Source organism: Theobroma cacao, chromosome 2, assembly GCF_000208745.1.
Source record: "Theobroma cacao cultivar B97-61/B2 chromosome 2, Criollo_cocoa_genome_V2, whole genome shotgun sequence".
In the NCBI taxonomy this organism is placed as follows: domain Eukaryota; kingdom Viridiplantae; phylum Streptophyta; class Magnoliopsida; order Malvales; family Malvaceae; genus Theobroma; species Theobroma cacao.
The window spans coordinates 35,183,909-35,195,961 of record NC_030851.1 but is presented as its reverse complement, the minus strand read 5'-3'; positions in this window follow the sequence as shown (position 1 = coordinate 35,195,961).

The following is a 12,053-nucleotide window of genomic DNA, read 5'->3' as shown; positions in this document are numbered from 1 at the left end:
GGTTGGGAGGGCTGCTTTAGTTTGAGAGATGTGCACGTGTGTGGTGACCCTCGGAAAGAATGCATCTGCATGTGGATTGTCACGTGCTATTATGATAGAAACTTTACATTGCTAGAAAGTCAGTGTGACCAGTGTTTTTCTCCCTTCAAATTTTATTAGGCTTCTTGGGGTCCTTTTACGCCTTTTTTTTTTCTTTTTCCTGATCAAGTACACATGGACCCCCAGCATTTGATTCAAACCTTTCCATCGGCATATGGCCAGCGCAGTCTTGAGTCCTGGCACTCATTTCTGCCATTCATGCGCCTCTAACCAGGCTTTACAACCACTGCTCAATTCCTGCATATTTTGGTTCAGAATTGCGGCTGAGCTATTGGATAGGTGGTTGACGTTGAATTCCATCTGCAGCACAGTTTTAACTCTGATTTATTCAGATGCTAGCAACCCTATATATGTAGATGGAACCCACTTTTTATTTGAAAGAGAAAGGTTCATTTAATTTAGAAGATTCTCTATTATTGATCTTTAGGAAATCTTCAAAGGTTTTTTCCATTTAGTCTTAACAACAACAGATGCATGCCATAAATAGCTAATGCTCCATTTTAGAGTTAATGTTTCTTAAGCTTTTATCTCATAAGTTAACTTATATATTATTTTGTTCAAATTAGGATGCAATTTTCGAAATTTTATTCATGATAAAATAAAACGATGATAAAAGGTGGCCAAGGGAGTTAATAGGATTAATGGTAAACATAATTCTTAACAAATATAAACTTGAAATCGCTTAATTCTGTTAATGGTAATTTTATCAACTTTTATTATCAGTATTTGTTAAATGGATAAAATTGAAAAGGTTACATCTAGATTTCAACAAAATAATAGGTTGAATCATAAAATATAAATTTGGCAAACCTTAAATTCTAAAATAAGCATTTAACCCACAAATAACAACGTTTCTCTTCTTCTTCTCCTTTTTTGACATATGAAAACCTATACGATTTAGAACAACACAATGCATAGAAGGTAACTATTTTCGCCCCAGAAAATCCTACTATTTTTTAGTTTTAACCTAGTTAATATTTTTGGGTTCTAATAAATAGGTTATAGGTTGGGGATTTTAAAAAAAAAAAATCTACAAAGAAAAAGAATTTTATGGTGGGTAAGCCTCACTGCCAAAAGTCGCTACTTTTGTGTGATAATGTATTCAATCATGCTGGGGCAAAAGCAGACTGATATTTTAGGTATGTGAATGTGATTGATGTTTATAACTCAAGAACTTCCATATCCCTTTATTCCCCTTTGGTATGGATTAATCCCAGTCACTAGTTCATGGGATTTCTCTTTACTTTAGCCCTTTCAAGCTTTAATCTTAATTTGATTAATTAGTATTAATACAATCACGTTGCTTAATTATATATATACATATAAATACTGCCTCACTTATTTAGTCCAAACTTTATGTAGAAAGGAAGATTATCAAAAGGATCAAAAAATGTTCCTCCAAAAGGAAAAAAGAAAGAAAGAAAACTTTTTCACAAAGAAATTATATGGCTTTCATCTGTCCTTAGCTCATAAATTCATTCTTCTAGCTAATCTTTGTAAATCCTTAGTTGACTAAATCGTACTTAACTAAAGACTTGGAATTTGTCTGTTTAATTCCATGCATGCATGCATGGACGGTTAGATAGACAACTATCACACTCAAATTGCCGTCTCGCTAAAGCAAATTGATTTTTCAGAAATTTGTTCATAATCTTCTCAATGAGCCAAAGACAGGGAAATTTTGAAGCTAATATAAGCAGTCTGAAATGTGGGTGGTAGACAGAGGTAAGCTTTTCTTCCACGTAACCATGACTAATCATTTTCTAATGGGTCAAAGTGAATAAGACTCAAAAAATGGGTTTTCAACACACACCTTTTGCTGAATAATTAAAAGTTCGAAATCTAATTAAGTTAGAATATAAGAATTTCATAGAGGAAGACAGATGGATGAATTTTCGTTTTATTTGATTCCCTCATGCAACTTTTCTTTGGTACCTCACTTTGACTCTTTTTTCCTCTTATGTCTCTGTCATGGGAAGGAATTAATTTCCAATCAAACAACTACATGATTGTTGAAATTAGATACATAGTATCTGAACAGGAAACTCCAATGCATACTTGAAGAATAAGATGATGCTAAGGAAAAATAAAGATAAAAAGGAAAAGTGAAAGAGCCATTAATTAAGATTGGGTGCAAATTGAAGCTAATTACTTATTTAGCCTAAGTCCTTTTTTTTTCATGTAAATCCATAGTGTTGTTTTAAGAAAAAACAATTAATAAACATAATAAAATAAATATAAAATAATTATATTCCGGAAAAAAGGTTGTATTCATCATGGATGGAGTTTCAAGTGTCATCACTAATTTTTATTTTTAGCTAAATGCTAATTGTTCCATACCATGCAACAGAGAAAATTAAAAAAAAAATTGTTTTGCCAATTGGAAGCCAAATTAAGCCAAAGAGAATGTTGTTATAGAATTTTTACTATAAATCTTATTTATGGAGAAAGAATAAATTATTGTTGTCTGATTAATCTAGGAAAAAAAACTCCTATTGCATCATTCAATAATAAACTTCTAACCCTCTCTAGAGGACTAGAAAAAATTAAGAAGTTTTCAATAATAGAGAATCCCTCATTAGCCATAAAGTTTGCCACTATATTTCCTTCTCAAAACGCATGACCAATCTGAACCTTCCAATGTCTTTGAATAACTTGAATCAAATTTGAATTTGCATATGGATGATCTATTTGAGAAGAAAGTACTAGAACAACTAGCTTACTACCAACTTGTAAGTCTATTTTTTGAGAGCCAAGGTCCCATGCATATTTAAGCCCTCTGTATACTCCCCAAAGTTCAGCTCTGTAAGCCGAACATTTACGAAGTCTCGTTGCATATCCACCATTCCATTGACCAACTGAATCTCTCAAAACACCACCAGTTGCTGCTTGTTCTGTCAACTACTATAGGTACTGTCCTAATTTAATGAAATCCAACTAATGGAAAGAGCTTTCCAACCGTTCAAAATTTCTTCTTGAGAACTAGATGAGCATCCCCCATTTGCAATGTTTGCCACCTCAACATTTTGCAAAGCAGAGACCATACTATATATCATTGACAATCGTCGTTCAATAGGAATTTCTGTGTTCTCGAAAACGAATGTGTTCCTCTATTTTCAAAGGAACCAACAAGTAGTCCCAAATATAATATTCCATTGAATGCCATTATCATTCACGTTAGCTTTGTCCAAATTAGCCAAAAACCACTTTGCAGCAAAAAGATTGAAGAACATGGGATACGCAACTGGTGGTAATAATCGCAATTGTGTCACACTAGCTTTAGCGAAATCCCTAAGTACATGAATAATGGTCTCCTCTTCGACCTCGCATTGCAAACATAAAGAAATAATAGTAAGATATCTATGACACCTTTCTTCATTTGTCAAAAGTCGATTATGTAAGCATTGAAGAATAAACATCTGAATTCTCTCAGGCCCCTCCCACTTCCATGCTAATTACCACCTTCCTAAGCTATAGCTTGAATTTAGAGTACTTTTCATAAATGAGCCTCAAGCATAAGGCGTTTTTTAGAATGACCTTCCTTATAATTTTAACTATTGTTAGCCAAGAGAAAAAAAAATTGAACAAAATTGTCCTTAATGAAACCGACCCATTCGTTAGGCTCCGTGCCTCAACCCGAAACATATTAACGGGTCAAGTATGTCTTTTATATGGACCACAACTCTTCGGTTTTCATCGAGAGACCGTACATATCCTCAGAAACAAGTCTGCAAAAGCATTCATCAACAGTTCAACTTCCAAGCATTTTGGCAATGGTAGGAGCCTTTTGGAGTGGTTATTATTCGCACAAAGGTTGTTCACATATTGAGCAGTGTGAGGAAGTTGACATTACGTTGAGAAAGGTATAATATTTTTTATGAATTATTTTATTTTATTTTGAACCATGTGGAGGTTTTTGACAGAATGGTTATTGTTCATGTTTAGGGTTAAGGTTTTTGAGCATAAACCTATACATATTGCATGTTCATATTGATATTTTGTTGTTTGGAATTTTTGAATATAAACATGAAGGTGGTATTATTGGTGTTGTTGGGGTGAAAAGGTGACCGGTCATGCGTGACTGGTTGATATGTATGTGTTAGGAATTCGGTTGAGGGTTTAGATATTGCGTGAGTGAGGGCGTGCTTAAGTGGTTGGCACCTTTTGCGTGAGTGGATTTTGGCATGGGGTCACGTTGGGGTTGCGTGATTGAAAAAGGGCTTAACTTAGCGTGACTGATTGACAAGTCATTGCGTGACTGGTTTTTATGTTATTGCAAGAATATTGTTCAGGCATGGCGTCAGTTAGTGTGTGCGTGATTCGATTAGTTGTTCTTAGAATTGCATGACTTGTTTATAAATCGTTGCGTGACTAATTGATTAGGCATTGCGTGACTATTGTTGTAGGAAATTGCACGAGTGTCATAACTGCATGAAATTTATCTGCATGGGTTCATTCTGTATTATTTTGGGTCAACTGTAATGCTTCAATGTGTATATGTTGATTTACTTAATAATCCATGCTCCACACTCGGATTAATTACTCTGTTTCAGGGATGTCTAAAAACAGTTAAAAATATTGTTAGGGTTATTTTTTGAGTGAGCTTATGAGGAGGGCTATTTCTCAAAAATTCCTCTAGTTTTTTTGTTAATCTACAATGATGGTATTGACATGACTAAAATGGGAATGTTATCTGTTTTATGTTGCACATGGCCAGCATAGGAACAGAGCAGGAAAATGTGGAGTCCTTGCTTTGTGTGCCAAGGCACCGGTAGGGGTTCAATGCAGGCATTAGCATCCACTGTAAGTGGTCGCATCTGCATGTCATACATGAGATGCTGTGTCAAGTGAACGAGCTGGAAAACTTTAAGAGAATATGCTTTGGGCACATGATGGATGTCGAAGCAAACAAGAGTTTATTCTGCGCCAGTCTAGTGCACAATCTAATATTGCGCAAAATCAACGATCCTGACACCATGGAGGCAGAGTTATGGTTCACAATAGGAAAAATGAAGTCCCGCTTTTCTAAGAGGGAGTTTTGTCTGGTGATAGGATTGAAGTTTGGTCCCCTACCGACCCTCATTGTCAATCGGTACAAGGCCTTTCTTGGAGGAATTCACTTAAGATATTGGGGACCGGGGAAGGAGGTAAAGATCCAACAGGTTTTAGATACGTTCAAGGGAGGGCAATTTCAGCAGGAGGGATACGCGAGCAAGATGGCCCTTGTCTTGATAGCGACCAATGTTTTATTCGATCAAGACTACAGACGATCTGTGGTTCCATGGTTGTTGTCGCTGGTTGAGAACATCGACGAGTGGAATGCATTCCATGGGGCACATATGTGTGGAGTCTGACCGTGGATTACTTGCGGAGGGGTTTCGAACCTCTTGTTACGGACAAAGCAGAGAAGAAGCGCTACCACATCTACGGATTCATATGGGTGTTTCAAGTAGTCTGCCATAGCCTAATGTTTATCATTATCATTATTCTTTTCCCATAAGAATTTATGAGGTGAGTAAAAATGTTACACAATTGATGTGCAGTTTTGGGCGTTAGAAGCAATACCTGAAATCAGAAGCTTGTTCGAAAGGCAGTGACAGTTCGGACAGGTTTGGCCAAGAATGCTGAAATGGCAATGTGACGAGAAGCCTTCAAGCTTCCACGCCAATATTGCAAGTTTGGAGAGATAGGGAAAGGTGAGTAAAGAAACCATATTTTTTTATTTTATTAATTTTTATTTTTATTGTCATAGGGTAACAAGGGTTATACCCAATGGCAATGTATGTTTTGGTGCAATTATGGGCAGTAAGGATGTTGGAGCCAACGACAGAAGAGATGTTGACCACATACTGGGTGGACATTGAGGTCAATATCTCCGAGGGGCAACAATACATTCCATTATGGAAGTTGGAGGGTTGCCTAGAATTTGGTCCCCAACAAAGGAGGAAAATAATGGACCGTAAAGGGAAAAGTCCAATATGAAGAGCCGTTAAGCGAAGACGCACCACTGACGAAGAGGTCCATTCCGAGTTCGGTGCTACTGAGGCACCTCATTCTCCTCCTACAGCTCTTCATGGTGCATCTTCTACTGGTCATCATGCTGCTACTTCTGCTGCACCTCCTCTTGCTTCTGCTGCTGCCCCTCATTCTACTTCAGGTGCTGCCCCTCATGTTGAGCATCGCAACCGAACGCTGCATCCGCAAATGACTACGAGCATTAAGAGAGAGCTGCAAAAGATGCTAACACAATGGAAGAAAAACCTCCAGTCATTGCAGACAAATATGCAGATGCAGATACAGTCAATGCAGTTGGAGATCCAGGGGGCGATGCAGATGCAGACGCAGACGCAGTCACTACATGAGCATATCCAACACTCACTGCAAGGGCTGAAGGATCGGATTGTCGGTCGACTGATCGATCGTTTTGAGGTATGAGGTTTTAGGTTATTCATCGCGTGAGTTATAACATGTACGATGTATACACTATTTTAATGTGTTTGATTTTTTTGATCGTTTAAGTTCGAAGCTCACCTCCTAGTAGCCCGATTAAACATCATCCTGCACCTATCCCATCTCCAATAGAGGCAGCCCAACATTCTCAGCCCACACCTTCTCCCGAGGCTCCACCTCTTCTGTTTGAGGTCGAAGAGGTACCTCATCCTACGAGTAGTGGAGCTACAACTTTTGCGCATCCTGCTCCTATCCCAACTTCAACAGACGCCCCCCCCCCCCCCCCCCACATGGTGAGATCAGACCTTCTGCTGAGGCTCCACCTCCACCTGAGCCCGAAGATGCACGTGTGATCTTGGCCAGTAAATACCTTCGAAGCTCGTACGTTAACCCGCTATTAGTCTAGCGCAAAGCGAAGGACGATTTGAAGGACAGATATAAGTCCTTCTTGAAAAACAACCAAGCTAGGTAAAATGAAAACAGTAGACCATATTAGGGTTAACGGTTTTAGGATATTTATTAAACAATCCGTAATACTATAATTTTAATATAACACTATTTTAAATTTGCAGGGTTAACATTCTGGGCATCGAAAGGTAGGAGGGCCTTGATTTTTTTCGATGATTAAAGATGCCGACAGAATTGATGGACACCCAACAAATTGATGCATGCATCAGTGTGTTGTGTAAGTAGGCGCGCGAGCACCATCCACAACACTATAAGTAGAGAATATTGATCGTTGACACCACATTCTATGTAAGTATATTATATTTTACTAAGTTGTAATTATTCAAATGTATAGGGTTTAGGGTTACTTAATTGCATCTAACTATTGTGCATAACGTAATTGACAGCTTATTTTGCTACAATTGAGTGAAGAAATGCAACCTTCCCCCACCGAGAAGACATTTAAGTCGAGTGAGGAGGTTACGTCAGACGATCTGCTTGAGTATGCAAAGGGTTAGAGACCTTCGTGGGGTTTGCCATGGCATGAGGTTGAGCAATTCTCGTACCGTGCTTTTTCAACGGCCATTGGGTGGTAGTGCACCTTAACTTATTGAAATGGACTATGATGTTAGTGGACTCATCGTACGATAAAAAAGAAGCACTGAATTTTAGCTTGCATGATAAACAGATGAGTCCACTAACATCATTGTTTCCCATTATATGCCATCGGACGGGGTACTTTGTCAGCTCGTGCCGTCAAAAGCGAGGTTTAACGAGGATGAAATATAGGTTAAATGAATATAGGATAAACAAATGGGCTAAGTACTCTAATTGGAATTTTATGATCCAACTATGCAATGACATTTTTGTACATTAAGAGAACTGTAGTCAACTATAAGATAAATATCTAATTTTTTCCAGCACTTTCTCCTCACTTTTAGCAATTTTTCTTCGTCTTCTTCCCATCCTTCTGTTTCAATAAACGTTTAGTTGTTCTAGACCTACTTGAGTATCAATAGCTTATGAATATATAGATAGCTGCTTTGAAAGTGGATGGAACTTGTATGAAATAGCAAACTGAACTGTCTGGTTAGGGAATGAAAAGAAGATACACAAGATGTTTATATGGAAGAGAAAACCTTCAAGTCCTATGTTCAGTTGTTTTGGACCTCTATTGTTCTCCAACTAGTTTCAACGGCCCCACTATTGGACTTAAAGGCTTTCTCTTCCATATGGACATCTTGTGTATCTTACTTTTCATTCTCAACCAGACAATTCAGTTTGCTCTTTCATACAAGTTCCATCCACTTTCAGAGACACATCTTGTGTTTTAGATTTGCTTTTCTGCTGGAATATGTGCAACTAGTCCCTCAAACTCAAAAGCACCTCCTCCTCTTCGGAGGCTACCTCTTTCCCCTTCTCGACTTTTGGATCTCTAGAGGTCATTTTTCAATTATCTGAGATTGATTAAGATAATTGAATTTGATTCAAATGGTTAATGGTTCCTTTTATTTATAGGCATGAATGCTGACTCTTTGTTTTTTACAGCCATATCAGTGCAATGAATGAGAGCTGAATTGGTTATTAAGTACCTATTCGGCTTGCCCTTTCATCTTATCTACCTCTTAATAGCTAAAGCCAGGCCAAACATCATTCGTTTGCATATGCTAACCCCTCTTTGCTTCTTTACTTTATAGCCTATATGACATGTTGAATTGCATTGCGTGACATAGGGTTGTAAGAAGTTGCTATTGAATGGCGTGAATGGTGTGGATGGAATCACATCACCAATTGATATTGATTTGCGAGAGTATTTGTTATGAAGTCACGCGAGTACTAAATTTTGAATCACGTCAATTGTTAATATGGAATCGCGTTATTAATCCACTTAGAATCGTGTGAGTAGTAAATATGGATCGCGTGAACCGTTAAGATTTAGAATCACTAAATATTTGATATTGACTCTCGTTAGTAGTAACTATGGATCACGTGAACCGTTAAGATTTAGAATCGCGTGAATATTTGATATTGACTCCCGTTAGTAGTAAATATGGATCGCATTACTAGTTAAGATTTAGAATCGCATGAGTATTTGATATTGACTCCCATTAGTAGTAAATATCGATCGCGTTATTAGTTAATATGGAAGCGCGTGAGATGACTTTTTTGTAGAATCACGTTACTAGTTGATATTGACTCGCATGAGTAATATATATGGAGTCGTGTTACTAATTATTATGGAATGGCGTGAGTATTTATTCTAAAATTGCTTGAGTAGAAAAATGGAATCGCATGACTGGATATTATGGAATTACGTTACTAGTTGATATGGAGTCGCGTGAGTAGTATATATGGAGTGGTGTTACAAATTCTTATTGAATCGCGTGACTAGATGATATGGGATCGCGTGACTAGTTGATCTTGCACGCGTGACTCACCTATTTTGTGTCATGTTCTTCGAATAAGGGTAAGCCAATTATCATCGACAATAACAAACCATAACTCAACCCCAAGTACCATCATAACAAAATATCGAGTGAAAGAAAACAAAATACCACAAGTGAATTATGAAATACAAACTACAGTATCCATAATCTAGTTAACCCACAACTCTCAAATATGAATGTTCATCTCGTATGGTTGACTCAGCCAGACCAATGACAGCTGACTTCCTTTTTCTTTGAGGTTAATGTAAAAGAAACTCATATGAGGACAGTCAATTCTGTCTCGCTTCTACTACCAGAACAGCTGTATCTATTCTTTGCATTAGAAGATTCTCAACATTTTATATCCTCAATTCCAATGCCTGCATTGTAGTAGTTTGATTACTGAGTTTCTCATCAATCCTTAGAAGCATATTATACATCACATCATTGCAAACAGGAACTCTAGACGGTTGTCTGGATGGAGTATCATGGGCAGGATGAACTGGGTTTCCTTCGACAGAGTTCAATGGCTCATCAAGACTCAAGTCATATCCCCTTTTCACGAGCTATCGAAACGAGAGATTACGAGGCCTGCGACTGGTCCAATCAACTAGATACATATTGCTTCATATCCATTTCCTCTTAACTAGAGTTGATATGATGTTCCCGTATGGAAAGGTCGTCTCTTCCCTCATGGTAACTTATCTCATTCTCATGATCATATATTCTGCAATATTCACGCCAAACTCGCTTCCAATTATTTCCATCATCCACAGATCCTCAGCGCTAACATATCTTAAACGACTGATCCTTCCCTGTAATGTGAACGCCAGAAAATTATGTACCAGCCTATCTGGTGCAGAATTCAAATGACGAGCAGAACATGACTCTGTGGTGTATGGTTCTCTTCTACCTGTCACTTGAGCCCACATGCAAGACAGGTCATATGATGGTGGAGGTCTGCATTGTTCATGTCTATACTCCGTTTTTAGGAGCTTCCCAATATCAAAGGGAGTCACTGTAAACTCTATTCCTCCTAAAAACACGTTCAAAACAAATGGGTCAAAATCTCTAGGATTTTCAAATTCATTTTCACTCCAACGAATGCTTGAGTAAAATTCCTTAACAAGAGTCAGGCTATAATCAAAATATGGAAAGGTACTTAGACCCCTAAGTTTACAAATATCGAAAAATGAAGATATGTCACCCTCAAGGTATATGTTTTCCTTTAAGCTTTCCCAATCTACCACTTTCCCGCACGATATCATGACATTCTCTACTATCCAATACCTACTACCATGTGATATGTCTCTAAACCGTAAAGGAGAGCACAGATCATTACCTGGTTCAATTGAAAAACCAATTGATGCGGTAGGCAATTGAAGATCTAGTTTCCATTTCTTCCTTGATCGTAGGCTAGAGTATTCATCATCACCCATACTTTGGTCACTATTGTCATGGACATTGGGTCTGCTCGAAAATGCGGCCATTACTTAAGACAGTGCAGGACCATTCATCTTTAGTGGTTCAACTTTCCTTCACCTTTAAACTAAGTTTGGAATGGTTGAAAGATGAAACGGCAACTATCGATAGATACTGGGAAGACTAGAATATGAAAGAAACGGTTGGAAGCTATCTTATGCCCTTTATGTTTTTTGATTACAATGGTCGACATTAAGAACAACTATTACTATTATTATATATCATTTTCTTGGCAAAAATATGAAGCAGGATGCCTAATCAATCACGTAAATATTATTAAATTAAATATTTTGTGCTTTATTTAATGGTTTACGAAGAAATATAAATTATTAAGGAGTACAATGAATTTGATGATACAACAAATGGGCTAAGTACTATAATTGGAATTTGATGATCCAACTATGCAATGGTAGTTTCGTAAATAATGAGAACTGTAGTCAACTACAGGATAAATATCTAATTTTTTTCAGCATTTTCTCCTCACTTCCAAAAGCTTTTTCTTTTTTTTCCCATCCTTCTTCCTCAATAAACGTTTTTCATGTTGCATGGAAGCCATCCCTTAAAACATCCATAACTTTCTCAAAGTAACTTCAATTCTCATGTTTTGGTACACTTTTTCAAACCTCCATAACTAGCATAAGATCTTTCTCTTCCATATGGACATCTTGTGTATCTTACTTTTCATTCAAACTCTGTCAAACTCAAGTTGAAATAGTATTATTCAATGCAAATATCAATGGCCACTTCAAAACAATCCCTAACAACTGACGTCTGAAGGGCCATTATCTTCAAGTACGACACCTAAAATGTTATCAGAGTTTGTAGTCCGCATTAGACAGCGGTTTCGTGTGTGCCCGGGTTGTTTGCAAATTGCACATGCCTTGGGTCGACGTCGTTGAGCTATCGGCTAAGCAAATGATGTTTCCCCATTTGTCAGTGGAGCTGTAAACGGAGTCCGATAATTTTGTCTATTATGACCATAGATCTTGCATTGTGAACATCTACGTCGTCCGCTGCCTTCCCCAACTGATGGAATCCTTTTCCTCCTAAGTCTTCCCGCTTGACCTCGCCAACTTAGTGGCAAAACGATAATTTGTTGAACGTCATCGAGGATGTCCCACTCATTAGGTTGCCCAACCGGGCAAATGG